The 13,912-nt window shown below is 38.1% G+C and overlaps 1 protein-coding gene across 2 annotated transcripts in view; it reads left to right on the plus strand.

Moving 5' to 3' along the window:
• reep3b (receptor accessory protein 3b) overlaps positions 1-13,912 on the plus strand; it is a 54,608-nt gene that overhangs the window by 13,163 nt on the left and 27,533 nt on the right. The window lies entirely within an intron of this gene.

The raw sequence follows: 13,912 nt of genomic DNA on the forward strand, positions 1-13,912 counted from the left end.
AACAAACCATTCTGCAAGTGGGACAGTGGTTAGGAAGGTTACACTTGAGAGTAGAATGAAATGACAGCAGTCATTAAAAAAACGCCTCTTGCATCATTTGAATCAATACAGCCTAGACTGCATCATTCAGGAGGGGTGACGTGAGCTTCTTTATTACAGTCTTTATTTCCTTCACACCATGGGCCCTGCCCCGTGTGTGAGGAGCTCTGTGACTAGACTCACTGCAGTCAAAGCAAATTAGGAGCTATAGAGGCACAAATACTAATGTTATGATCACAGCATCAGCAATTGTCCTTCATTAGCATGACTAAAATCTGCTAGCCAAACACAAGGCCTTCAAATTATAGCGCTGGAGGGAAAAGACTTGCATGTAGTTGTTATCACTACACTACCGACTAAGCAATATAGACATTTAAAGACTATCCTGATATTTATGTTTCTACGGCAACCCTATTAAAGAGTGTGACAGAGACATGTACACATGAAGAAAGAGTATGGAGGCTTTGGCAGCCTGGCTGTTTCTATAGCACCAGCAGGAAAATAAACTGCTGTGGTTGTTGGTCTGCTGCTGAGGGGACTCTGGTCAGAGGGAGCATGTCTGTATAGAAGACTATATACACTGTGTGTGTTAGTAGTAGGGGTTGACCGATTATCGGCTCTGAAATTTTGCCAATAAAATAAATTCAATTTAAAATGCACTACTTGGGATCTGGGGATGTCATCACCCTGAATGGCAGCCTAAGATAATATCTCCAAAAAAGTATTTACATAGCCCTGTCAGGTTGCCAAAAATAACATTTCTCGAGAATAACTGAACTGGCAAGTGGGGCAAAAATGGTGGGGGGAAAACAAAGAAAACATGGAGAACGGCTCACCTACACAGGTACAAGATGGCAAAGCTAGCAGTAACCCGCATCAGAAAGACGCTGTGAGTTTAGCCAAAGTTCTGGAGGAGATACGGGACTTTCGCAAAGACCCAAAACAACAACTAAGCGATATCAAAGTTGAGTTCACCAACATTAATCAAAAATAGCGGAGGCGGAGACACGACTTGAAATAGTGGAAGATCGGGTTCAAAATGTGGAGCAGGTGCTAACTAAGAAGTGATAAACCAGCAAGAAAACAAACTACTCGACCACAAAGGGAGATCTAGATGAGAGAATATAATAATAATAATAATAATAATAAACTATTTATAGAGCACCTATCAAAACAAAGTGCTTCACAGAGAGAGAAATAAAATACCACAGTGAATGATCAAATACATAAAAACCAATAAAATAAACAGTTCAGATAAGAGATGTCTGTTTTTAAATGCGTTTCGAGAAGAGACTTAAAAGAAGACACAGACTCAGACAACCTAATTTCTTCGGGCAAGTTGTTCCAGAGCCTCGGGTCCCTGATGGCAAAAGCTCTGTCCCCCTTAGTTTTCATCCTGGACTCAGGAACAGACAGAAGACCCCTGCCTGAGGATCTCAAGCTACGTGAAGTAGGGATAAGGGATTAAAAGGTGTAAAATATAGTCTGGAGCTAGGCCATGATGAGCCTTAAAAGTAAAATCTTAAAATCAATCCCAAAACAAACATAGAGCCAATGTAAAGAGGCCAAAGCAGGTGTGATGTGATTGTACCTCTTGGTCCTGGTTAAAAGCAGAGGAGCTGAGTTCTGTACAGTCTGTAGTCGTGTCAAAGTTTTTTGATTAAGACAAGTGAACAGGCTGTTACAATAATCAAGCCGTGAGGAGATTAAAGCATGCACAACAGTTTCTGCATCACTAATATTTAAAATAGATGGGATTTTTGCAGTATTTCTGAGGTGATAAAAACACGATTGGACAAGTTTAGTGATATGTTTCTCAAAACATAAATTGCTCTCCCAAAGGCTTAATATGTTGTGACAGGTAACTAGTAGATGGCAGTTTTTGTTTAGTGATGTGTTGGGGCCCAATAACAAGAATTTAAATTTTATTTGAGTTGAGCAGTACAAAATGTATTGACATCCAGTTTTTTATGTCAGATAGGCAGTCCTGCAGAGAACTCAGAGTACTGAGGTCAGTAGGCTTGACAGGGAGGTACAACTGTGTGTCATCTGCATAACAATGAAAAGAATTTCCATGTCTGCCGATGACATTACCCTAGGGAAGCATATATACGGAGAACAGTATTGGTCCCAGAATTGAACCTTGAGGCACACCATAACTGATTTTGGGAAAAGGATGACATGAAGTCATTAATGGCGACACAGAATTTCCTATTGGACAAATAAGATGAGAACCTGTTTAGTGCAGTGCCAGATAAGCCCACCAAGTGCCTCAGTCTATCTAGAAGAATGCCATAATCAATAGTGTCAAAGGCAAAAAGGTCATTAGTGACTTTGAGAAGGGCTGTCTCAGTGCTGTAGTGCTGATGAAAGCCAGATTGGAACTTTTCAAAGGTATTATTGTTTTCCACAGCACCAAGAAGCTGCTTAGACACAAGTTTTTCGAGAACCCTGGAAATAAAAGACAGTCTGAGATTGGGCGATAGTTATCCAGGAGGGTAGGACTGGTTGGACACAAGCTGTTTTAGTAATCTGGGACACAGCTAGTAGACAGCAAGCTGTTCAAAATAGTTAGCAAATAGGGCGCAATACAATCCATAACTTCCAATAAAAACCTATTTGGGATTTTGTCCAGAGGGCTGGAGGATATTCTCATAAGAGATATGTGTCTGTGAGTTCAGGCAGAGTAACAGCAGAAAAATTGCAGAATCCCTGAGCGGGTGATCCACATCTAAAAAGGCAGGGTTGGGGGTAAGACCAGATCTTATTAACTCCACCATTCCAGCAAAGTGCAAAAGAAACTTTTCACAATTAGCATCACAATCAGCAGGGGCACAAGGAGAGGTTGGGTTAACTAACTGATCCACAGTCTTAAATAGGAATCTGGGGTTGTGCTGATGGGCAGAAATAAGTGCAGAGAAATAGCATGTTCTTGCATCCTTCACCATCCTCTTATATAGGCGTAATAACTCTTTCATGGCCACAAAGTGGACCTGGAGACCTGATTTCTTCCATCTGCATTCTGCTCTTCTGCATTTCGTTTTACAGCTTCGAATACTGGCATTTAACCATGGCTGTTTTCCAGTGTTTGAGTTTGGTCTATTTTTCAGAGGACACAGGTAGTTAAAAGAATCAACCAAATCGTTGGAGGAATTGGGAAACACATTGCCAAGAGAATTGAACAGTGTACAGAATTTTGTGTGTGTACTTAAGAGTGCGATAAGACAGTACTAGCAGTCTGTAATTCACAGTTAAAAACAATGCATAGGTGATCGGATACAGACATGTCCCTGATTTTCACAGATGGGGTATTCAGAATCAGAAATACTTTATTGATCCTCGAGGGGAAACTTTTGTTAAAGCCGCTCACTATCACGTCAGTGCACATAGGAATAGAAGTACTAAGCAAGAAATATAATATACTCAGACCCAGACTAAATACTAGGTCTAAAGTGTGGCCAGACACATGTTGTTGAAAGTTGAGTTAGTGATATTTAAAAAATCAGCAGCAAGGACATTAGAGGAGTCATCAACATGAATAATAAAATCACCACAAAGAGCAATTCTATCAGAATTTAAAACAAGACTGGATAAAAACTCTGAGTTCAAGCAAGAAGGAGCCAGCTGGTTTAGGGGGGGCGATAAATAATAGCAAATATGACCTGGAGGGGGCCACCAATTTTAAACATGAGCTGACTGTGATCACTAGGACGTTCAGGATTCTGTTATGAACATGAAATCTAAATCAGTAGAAGAGATAAAATCATTTAAAGTAAACATTTTGTTAGAGAGGGATCTTACATTGAAAAGAGCCATCTTAAAAAGTCTGTGCTGGGTTGGGGCTGAAGTTGAGACTGGAGGTAGGATATATACTGTTCCCTAAGGAGCAGCGGGATCGTCTATGGAGGACTTTGCGGAAAAAATACTAAGGGACACCCTCGAACTTCCCCCTACTACAGAGCTCTGCATCGAGAGAGCGCACCGGTCACTCACCCTGAAACCCCCCGGGGACCCGGGAGACAAACCACGATCAATGATAATCAGATTCCTTTGCTACAAAATGAAAGACGATATTCTGCGCAAGGCCTGGGGAAAGAAACTGTTGTTTTTGAACAGGAGATTAAAAGGACAGTTCAGCCCAAAATCAAAAATACATATTTTCCCTCATACCTGTACAAAATCAAAAATACATATTTTTGCATCATTTACCTGTACTGCTGTTTATCCATCTAGATTGTTTGTTGTGAGCAGTTTCATGTAGGAACTATCGTGTGAGATTGCTATTTCAATGATACACGTTTTGAAAAAATTCTAACTAAAATGAAGAAAGAACAAGCCCATAATAGTATACTTACAGGAAACCCATCTGAATTAAATTATCATGATAACAGAAACGAAAGGGCTTCTGATTTGCAGGGAAATTTAAATATACATTTACAATCCGAGTTAGACTCGTCTAGTACAAAAACCCATGATACAATGTTTCTACGTTTGACTTTTTGAACAGGTTGATCTAATTGATACATGGAGAGACCTTTTTCCTAATAGAAGGGATTACACTCATTATTCTGTCCCCCATTTTTTATACACGAGAATATACTATTTCATAACATTTGGAAAAGAAAAAAATAAAATAAACACCTGTGGAGTTGGTACAATAGGTTTAACTGTCCATGCACTTATATATCTATCTGTTGAATTGGACCTACGACCAAAGAATAATATATTGAAACTAAACTCAAAACTACTCAATGATCCCTATTTTAAAGGATAAATTAAAATGGAGATCACTCTTTACTACTCAATGATTATAGAGAGGTCTCTCCTCCCATTTTGTGGGATGCTTTGAAAGCTATTCTAATAGGGAAAATCATGGCAGAAGAACGAGGATGACATGACTGAAGGAGAATTAAAGGCTTCAATTAGTAGGCTCAAGTTAAGTAAGTCACCAGGATTGGATGGTTATACAAGAATGGTATAAGGAATTCAAAGATGAGTTAACACCTATACAAGACAATATACAACAGACACTACAAATTGTGGACCGCATTCAGAAAAATAAATAAATTAAAGCAATAGTGATAAGCATGGACACTGAAAAGGCACATGACTCGGTAAACTGTACATAGATTTGGTCTACATCACACAATTATTAAAACTATACAGGCACTATATAATAAGCCCACTGCCGGAATTAAAGTTAACAGATATTTATCAAATAGCTTTACCCTAGAAAGGGGTTGTGCATGGTTACCATTACTCTTTGCTTTATATTTGGAACCATTAGCTCAATACACAAGACAAAATCCAGAAATAAAGGGTACTAATCAAGGGACAGAACACAAACTGGCCTGTTACGCGACGACATTTTGATCTATCTGGGACAACTAGTGAACGCTACCTAAATTGTTGCAATCATTTAAACAATATGGTCAACTATCAGGATACAAGATTAACATAGGTAAAACACAATTGCTTACATACAACTACAGCCCATCAGGAGAAGTTAGCAGTGGGATTTATACAAGCCTTGTATTTACATTCTTCACTGTTCAGTTTTGAAATGCTTAAAGTGTAACTAAACCCCCAAACCACTTTTTTCTACTGAAAACCAATGTATATGGGTATTTAGTAATGTTGTTGATAATTCAGGTCCAAATCTTGACATTTTAGTGGAAAGTATTTGAATTCTACATATTGTGTTATAAATATGCATAGTGAAATATGCATTGTCTTATAATATCCAAACAAAACCAGCACATAACGTTATCTTTTCATTTTTTACTTTCTGCTAAGATCTATGCAAAATGTTAACCTATAAATACCATCTTAATATTTTCCTTTATAACTTTTATTTTGTTAAAAGTTTAGATCACCACTATATTTCCAATTAACATAGGAAACCGATGAATGACATACTGGTAGATTAATGGAGGAAAATGTAACGTTTTGAACAGTGGAAGGGAAAACGTTAGCTTTCGCCAGATTTGGCCCACGGGCCGCTATTTGCTTACCACTGCAGTCAAGTCTTACTTTTGTTCTCTTTTTTTTTTTTTTTCTTGCACTATCTGCTCATTGTCACATGACAGAGTATTCTTTGGCGACAGCAGACCTAACTGTCTTTCCCTGCCTCACCTCACCTGATGTGTTTAGTTGTTATTATGGGGTTAGTTGTAACACTTTAGTTAGCTATATACTGTGTATAAATTTGCGCTAAAGATAAGGCTGCTCTTAAGAACTATTAAATGGCTCAAATAAAAACTACAATAGCCATATGGCATTTCGAATACTGATCCATTATGAGAAAAATAAAATAGTGAAAGCAGGTCACCTGCATTGCGTTATATACAATCTAAATGAATATGATGATTTGTTGAGGTGAAAATGTTACCTATAGCTTCTTTAATAAAATTCTTAAATGATTAATTAATCATTTATATGTTGATGCTGTTTGGATGCTTTCAACTGTTTGTTCATCTGAATTAGGACTGCCACTAACAACTATTTTTCTATCAATTAATCTATAGAGTATTTTACAGATTAATCTAAACGATTAATTTTCCTCCAAAAAGTCAAATTGACCATTTTAATTTGAGTTCATTTTATTTTGACAAACTGTATGTCATTGTAAAATGCAGCACAAAAGAAAATGTAAACAAAGGTTTACATATTAAAGTGCAAAACTGTTTAAACAGGCAACTCCAACATGATAAAAATACACAGTCTGGCACCGTCAATCAAATTAAAATAAGCCCAGATTCTAACCTAAACATTGTCTCAAGCACGCATTCAATGGAATTGCTAAGGTAGCAGGCAGACGACTTTACGGCTTTATAAGAAACAGCTACAAGGACAAAAGATATTAAAAAGCTCAATAGACAACACTATGGTTTCAGAAATGCAACCTGACGTCAAGCTGCGGTGGCCAATCCGGCGATCATACTGGTCACACTCCACCACAGTCGGCCTGAAATATCACTGAAACCAGTTCATGGACCAAACTAACTTTGTGTCCTCGCCTGGTTTACTCTCCTAACTTTGTGTCCACGCCTGGTTTATGTTCATTTGTACCCAGAGACAGCATCGAGAGTGACGTGAATAAGGAGAGGGAGCGTCGGTAGGAGAAAGCTGGTGAATCAGAGAAATAAAGCGTTATTTTCTGATTATTTTACAGCACAAATGGCTTGCAGTTGTCTATGCTGAAAATGAAAAACCATGCGACACCATGTTGATGCGATGCTTTGGTTTGTGTTCATTTAGTCTGATTTCTTTGAAACAAAATGAAAGACAGAGTGACTTTTTGCCTGGACAAGTGAGACATAGCTGTGGTGTCAGTGACATAGCCTGATCGCGATCATAAGGAGAATAACAAATAGAATGAGAATTAGGTGCGTCTCCATCAGCTGGGTTGAGGATAATAAACTGTCTACCTGAGCACAAGGTTCCAACTTCAGGAAAAAAAACATGGAAAAAAAGAGCATGGCTGTCTAGACCTTACTGCTGTTGGGCAGGTTCTTTTGTTTCAGCTCATATAAGACCATATTTCTTGATTTCAGAAGCAAGATGATGACAGAGAGGCACCAGTAACGGGTCTCTTGATTTATAGCGGAGAGTCTCCCCTACGGGTGCAGCAGTGCATTTGACAGCTCTGGGGAAAGTTATGCTGGAGATCATTTACAGACAGTAAATGTCTGTAAATTTCAGCATGTTTAAACCCAGTTTAGAGTTGTTGTGCAATGTAATCGGACCAAACAGCTGATCTGTCATGTAATATTCATTATTTATTTGACAAATATGTTTCCATAGCCTATTTGTTGCAAAAACTCTTGGACAAAAGGAAAAACTTCAAGCGAGTGTAAAACCATTTTAGTGATTTTGTGGAAGTTTTGTTGGATTTTGCCGCTTCCATCCTGCTTTTCTAATTAGATAATTTGCATAAAAATGCTTGGATGGAAACATGAATTTGTGTTTCTTCATTGCATGTTAACTTTAATGAATATAATTTATAAAAAATAAAGCGTCCTTCTACATTACTTAGCTGTCTTGAACCACTTTTTCATTACATTATGTAGGCCTACACAACTGTTTTAGAAAAAGCTATTTAAAATAAATTTATGTGCAGAGCAAGAGGTAAAACATTGTTTCACAACGTGCATGTGTGCAAACTATTAGAAGATTAATTGATACTTCTTTACCAATGGCCGCATCATTTCAATGATCAGGCATTGAAATTAACAACATGGATTTAGGCTTAATTGTAAAGCCAAACAACAGAACCGCTGTGTGGCATAAAATGAACAGAAAAAGACATTGTTTATTGCAATTATTTCTATGACAATTAATCGTCAACTAAAATTTCATGATTGTGACAGCCCTACAAATGAGTCGGGTATCAATGCACCAGGTGCTCGGCATATCAACGTCCCTTCAGATTTCTAAATGTTTTTGAAGGTGAAATCTAAAGCATATGGTGGGCGGCCTAAAACAAGACAGTCATGTCATCAGACTGCATGGTATTTCTGTCTTTTAAAATGGTCACTGTGTCAGATCAAGGAGTCCTAGATTCTTGCTGTGACTTGGCAGGGAGGCACAGCAGACTACACGTTGGACAATAATCACAAGGCACACACTTCCATTCATTTTTTGCAGGTTCTGGGTAACCTTAAGCTCCACAAACAAAATGAAAAAAATACCCGCACACTGCCACTTGTTCCCATTTCTTGTCACCATTAGCAATATACATGTGATAACCGGCTGAGTGGTCATCCACAACCCATATAAATCTCAAATCCACATTACACTACCAGTACCTAACTAGATGCATACACACACTAACACAAAAAAAATATAAATGAACATATTCTTAGAGACACTAATTAGACTACTGAAGCTCAAAAGTGAAAAAAATGTTCAGATACAGTCACAACAAAGGACATACATTTCAAAGGCGATAGAACGCATGTTAGCTTAAAATTCGGCAAAATCTCTAAAAATATCTCTACAGACTCAAAAGGAATTGAGTTCCTGCTTATGGTACACTTTAATTTAATTCAATTTTATTTATATAGCACCAATTCATAACAGAAGTTATCTCATTGCACTTTTCCTATAGAGCAGGTCTAGACCGTGTTCTTTATAATATTGAGTTAAGTCCACTTAAGTCCAACCTTCTTGATTCCAAGTCTGTATTTGGACTTTTGCACGTCTGTGGCCACCTATCATCACCTGTAGTTTTTGCAGTATCCACCATTGTTTGCACGGCCATTTGACCCTTTGATCATGTTGAATATTGAATGCTGTTCAACCAAGCCAGTGATTTCACCTATATACTGTGGTTTCCCCAATTTTTTTCTTTGCGTTTTCTTTTCTTTTTCCACAAGCAAAAGACCTTGGGCTGACAGTGACAGTGCAAAGCTACACAGAATTTTACGTGCCAGTTGCAACTTTTTACATGCAGGTACAGAAATCAGCTTGGTGTGTCAGGGCCTTTTACAGAAGCAACCAGGGTTCCTCTCTCCTCTCCCTTCCCCCTCTCTCCCCCGTCTCCTCCTGATGCCAGTTTTAATACTGGGTCAGTTTAAATTCAGCAGCTCAAGTCTGCCAGTCTAGGTTTCTCCCTCTTGATCCTGTTCAGGATGATATTGGTATTACCACTTGACAGGTGTAATTTGATGATACCCTTTTTGCTGTATGTATATTTGTCAACTGTCAGAGATGTTGCCATACTATTTATACCATGGTAACTATCCCTTTAATATCTCTGGTTGTATTACACCCTTGCAGGCAGTGTTGTAAATCAATGAGCGGGACTGCTTTATGGCAATGTTGGATTTTTATAGAATTTTTGTATCAATGTGATGAAGTACCTCAATTTGTCAATTTGGTATTTGTTGGATTAAATAACAAATCAATGTATCGATATCGGGATGCCACTGGCTTTAAAGTTAAACTCTGCTGATTCTACGCATCAAGTTCACTTTAGTCATGGTCAGTACTACTCAGCCTGTGAAAACAGTTGTATAATGTCTTCTGAGGAAAAAACCCCACACCTCGATGATGTCACCAGACTTAGCTCAGCTTGGGCTAGGAGCCTACAAATTTGTAACAGAGATTCTTACAACTTCAGGGTTTAGAGTTTGAAAGACATGAGCAGTGTCTAATGAAACACGCTATCGAGTTGCATTATGGGAAGTGTAGGAACCAGCGTTTTTGGGGCTTGACCCATAATCGTGAAAAATCAGAGTATATTTTCCCCCTTTGCTGGGGGGTGGGCGAAATGAAAAAAGTCCCCTATCATGGAATATGTACGTAATTTTATATCACAGTATCGATATTTGCCTGACAAATTACTTTTTTAGGCTGATTCAGATAAACTAAGGATCTGAATTAAAGTATTGTGACCAAGATACATACTGAGTGGTACATTTACAATGTAAAAATAAACTTGTTAGTGCCCTCTGGTGGACAAACTATGTAATAGAGACACTGTTTTGTATCTTTGGCATTTCTGTACTGACATTTCTTGTACAATCTCACATTTACAGTTTTCGGCCCAGGCAATTTATTGGCCAAAGCAAAGTATTATATTTAAATTGATTGGGCTCTAATATCAATATATATCGTCACATAATACATTTTAAGTAAGATAGACAGAAATGTCAGTTTTAAGTCAAGATACTAAAAAATCTGATATGCCCACAAAGTAGTCCTGCTCTTTGATTTCCAAAATCAAACATAAGCAGAGATATTAAAGTGATAGCTAATGTCTGACAGTAGGCACATTTATATTGTCTGTCAGTATTTTGTCATTCTTCTTTTAATTGCTCTCTCTCTCTTGCAATCATTGTGCATTGGAGTAATGCTGGAATACCTCTTTAAACAACTGAAATATCAGATTTGTATTTAATGTGTGTTTTTCTGTATGAGAGGTGTAATGAGAAATGCGTTTTCATCTGGCAGGTTCTGTTGCGTAAAAGTACAAGTATGCTGAAGAACTTTAGCAGATTGTACTGAACTACAATCTACAACAAAGTGTAGTGCAACTATGGTAATTTGCTCCCCTCTTCAATCCAGCCAATAATGCGGTGTAGTCCCTCATTCGTCCAGGAGTGTTCTATTGTAGAAAAGTTTCAGTCGTAGTCATCTGGACACTGTTTGAATTGTGTCACAATTGAGAATGACTTCCGGATGGGAGCCGGAACGTCTTGATTCTGAAAACAGTGTCCAGATGACTACGACTGAAACCTTTTCTACGACCAGCCAATAATGGCAATCCATTTGCCTACAATATATCCGGTCATAGATATGATCGTTGGTAGCGGAATGTGATGGTGACAACTTTGCCCCAAAAGAAAAGTGCATAAAACAAATTTATAAATGCACACCACTTAAAAAGGTGTGTGAGTTGTTTTGTAAACACCTTTATATCCGATTAGTCTTTAAACTCTGGAAAAGTTCTAGCAGCAGTGATGGTTGAGTATACAGTCACTATGTGTTCCAGCTGAACAGATCCAGATCCAGCATGCATACTAGGCAGATTTGCAGAGAACACACTGTGCTGTAGGCATGGCAAGCTCAGTGTGCGGGGGTAGGAGGGAGGAGGATCTGAAGAATGTTAGAGAGAGCGATTCAAGGGAACGAGTGTCATGCTATAAATTGATCTAGTTGTTTTTCTTGCTCTCTCTCTCACGTGCACACACACACACACACACACACACACACACACACACACACACACACACACACACACACACACACAGAGTTCTGTCAGGAAGAATATATGGTGTGCAGCTGAGAGCAGAGAGGTTGGACAAACTGCCCTTGTTACTCTGTGTGTCTGTGAGCAAGGGTGTGGATATTCATTGTTTGTGTGTGAGTCAGGATAGAAAGAGAACTCTGTTGATCTCAGTAGATAGTGTACGATAGCCACAAAGATAGCAGTCTTACACTCTGCTGTAAGTGCTTGGTCCTTTGTTCATAATTGTAGCTTTTATCTATCTTTTTTCTAATGTTCAGTTCTTGTTGAAACTGTTTTAGAGAGGAGTTGATTAAACTTAATAGTCATTCTGGTGGCTGTAGTTTTTGGTACTGTTGTGTTATATAGAGTGATGTTTCTAATATTTCGTCCACCCCATTTATATCATTGAGGGTAGGCAACTTGAAACAACTCTCAGCACAACAGGAGAACCCTAGTATATATACACACACACACACACACACACACACACACACACACACACACACACACACACACACACACAGTGGTCTGAAAAAGTGTTTGCCCCCTTCCTGATTTTTTTATTTTTTTGCATGTTTGTCACACTTAAATGTTTCAGATCATCAAACAAATTTAAATATTAGTCAAAGATAACACAAGTAAACACAAAATGCATATTTTAAATGAAGGTTGTTATTATTAAGGGAAAACAAAATCCAAACCTACATCGCCCTGGGAAGGTTCGCCACTGTTCCATGTTTTCGCCATTTGTGGATAATGGTTCTCACTGTGGTTCGCTCGAGTCCCAAAGCTTTAGAAATGGCTTTATAACCTTTTCCAGACTGAGTGATTTCTTGATTGAGAACAGGTGTGGCAGTAATCAGGCCTGTGTGTGGCTAGAGAAATTTAACTCAGGTGTGATAAACCACAGTTAAGTTATGTTTTAACAGGGGGGGCGCAATCACTTTTTCACACAGGGCCATGTAGGTTTGGATTTTGTTTTCCCTTAATAATAACAACCTTCATTTAAAAACTGCATTTTGTGTTTACGTGTTATCTTTGACTAATATTTAAATTTGTTTGATGATCTGAAACATTTAAGTGTGACAAACATGCAAAAAAATAAGAAATCAGGAAGGGGGCAAACACTTTTTCACACCACTGTATATATACACACACAAACAGTATAACAACAATTTGGAACTGATACCCCATTTACATTGAGGCGGATCGGGTAGCTAAGTGTAGATGTATCCAGGAAGTATTTAAGACGGCTTACAGTTGGATTGCTCTAACCTCCGGAGGTGGTATTGGTATCTTATATGTGTGATTAGTTTAAATGAAAGTGTATTCAATCGTATCTGGATTTAATCCCAATATGAGACACTTGAAATCTATGGAAGTTTTTATTGGACTTTATTATTTGTAACCCACAGAAGACATAACTTACTCTGTAAAAACATATTTTAATTTCACGTAAAAATGATAGAGGTTTTACGAATGTAAATAGTTTCAACACAAAAATACATTTAAAGTGACATATACACATTTATGGATCCACTTTTACACGTGAAACAGGTTTCGCACATTTCGCACATTTGTAGATGGCTTCCTTTACTGGTCTAAGCTCTCAATGTCTCCTAGTTCTTTTGTATAATCTACTGCTACCCAGAAAGTAATGCATTATGTTTCTAGTCTGTTTCCAATAAATGGAAAAGTGGCCGTGCAGTTAGGGCTGGACAGATAAAACAGCACCAGCTACCGAAACTAAAAGTTCTTCGGCAGTGCAGTGCAAGAACACCACATCCTAAAGACACTCAAATTCAAACAATGAATATGTTATTTAAACATAGCATAGCAAATACTGTGTATCTAAGTGCAAAAGAAGTGTGCAGTACGTTGAGGTAGTGTTGAAACCTGCACTGGACCAGACATCGAACCAAACCCCACTTACCCCTAACCACTGTTGCTGCAAAAGATTACAGAGGAAACATTGAGTCATTGTCTTGTGTTCCAGTGGTTTTCAGACTCTAGGTCAGGACCCTAAACCCGATCATAGCAGGATATAAATAAGTCCCCAGATTGTTCAGGGACAAATGATTTTAACTGGAAAATCACAATGTTGTATGTAAGCCTCAGTTTGCGTTTAGGATTATA

The sequence above is a fragment of the Siniperca chuatsi genome, linkage group LG20 (assembly GCF_020085105.1).
Source record: "Siniperca chuatsi isolate FFG_IHB_CAS linkage group LG20, ASM2008510v1, whole genome shotgun sequence".
Classification (NCBI taxonomy): Eukaryota; Metazoa; Chordata; class Actinopteri; order Centrarchiformes; family Sinipercidae; genus Siniperca; species Siniperca chuatsi.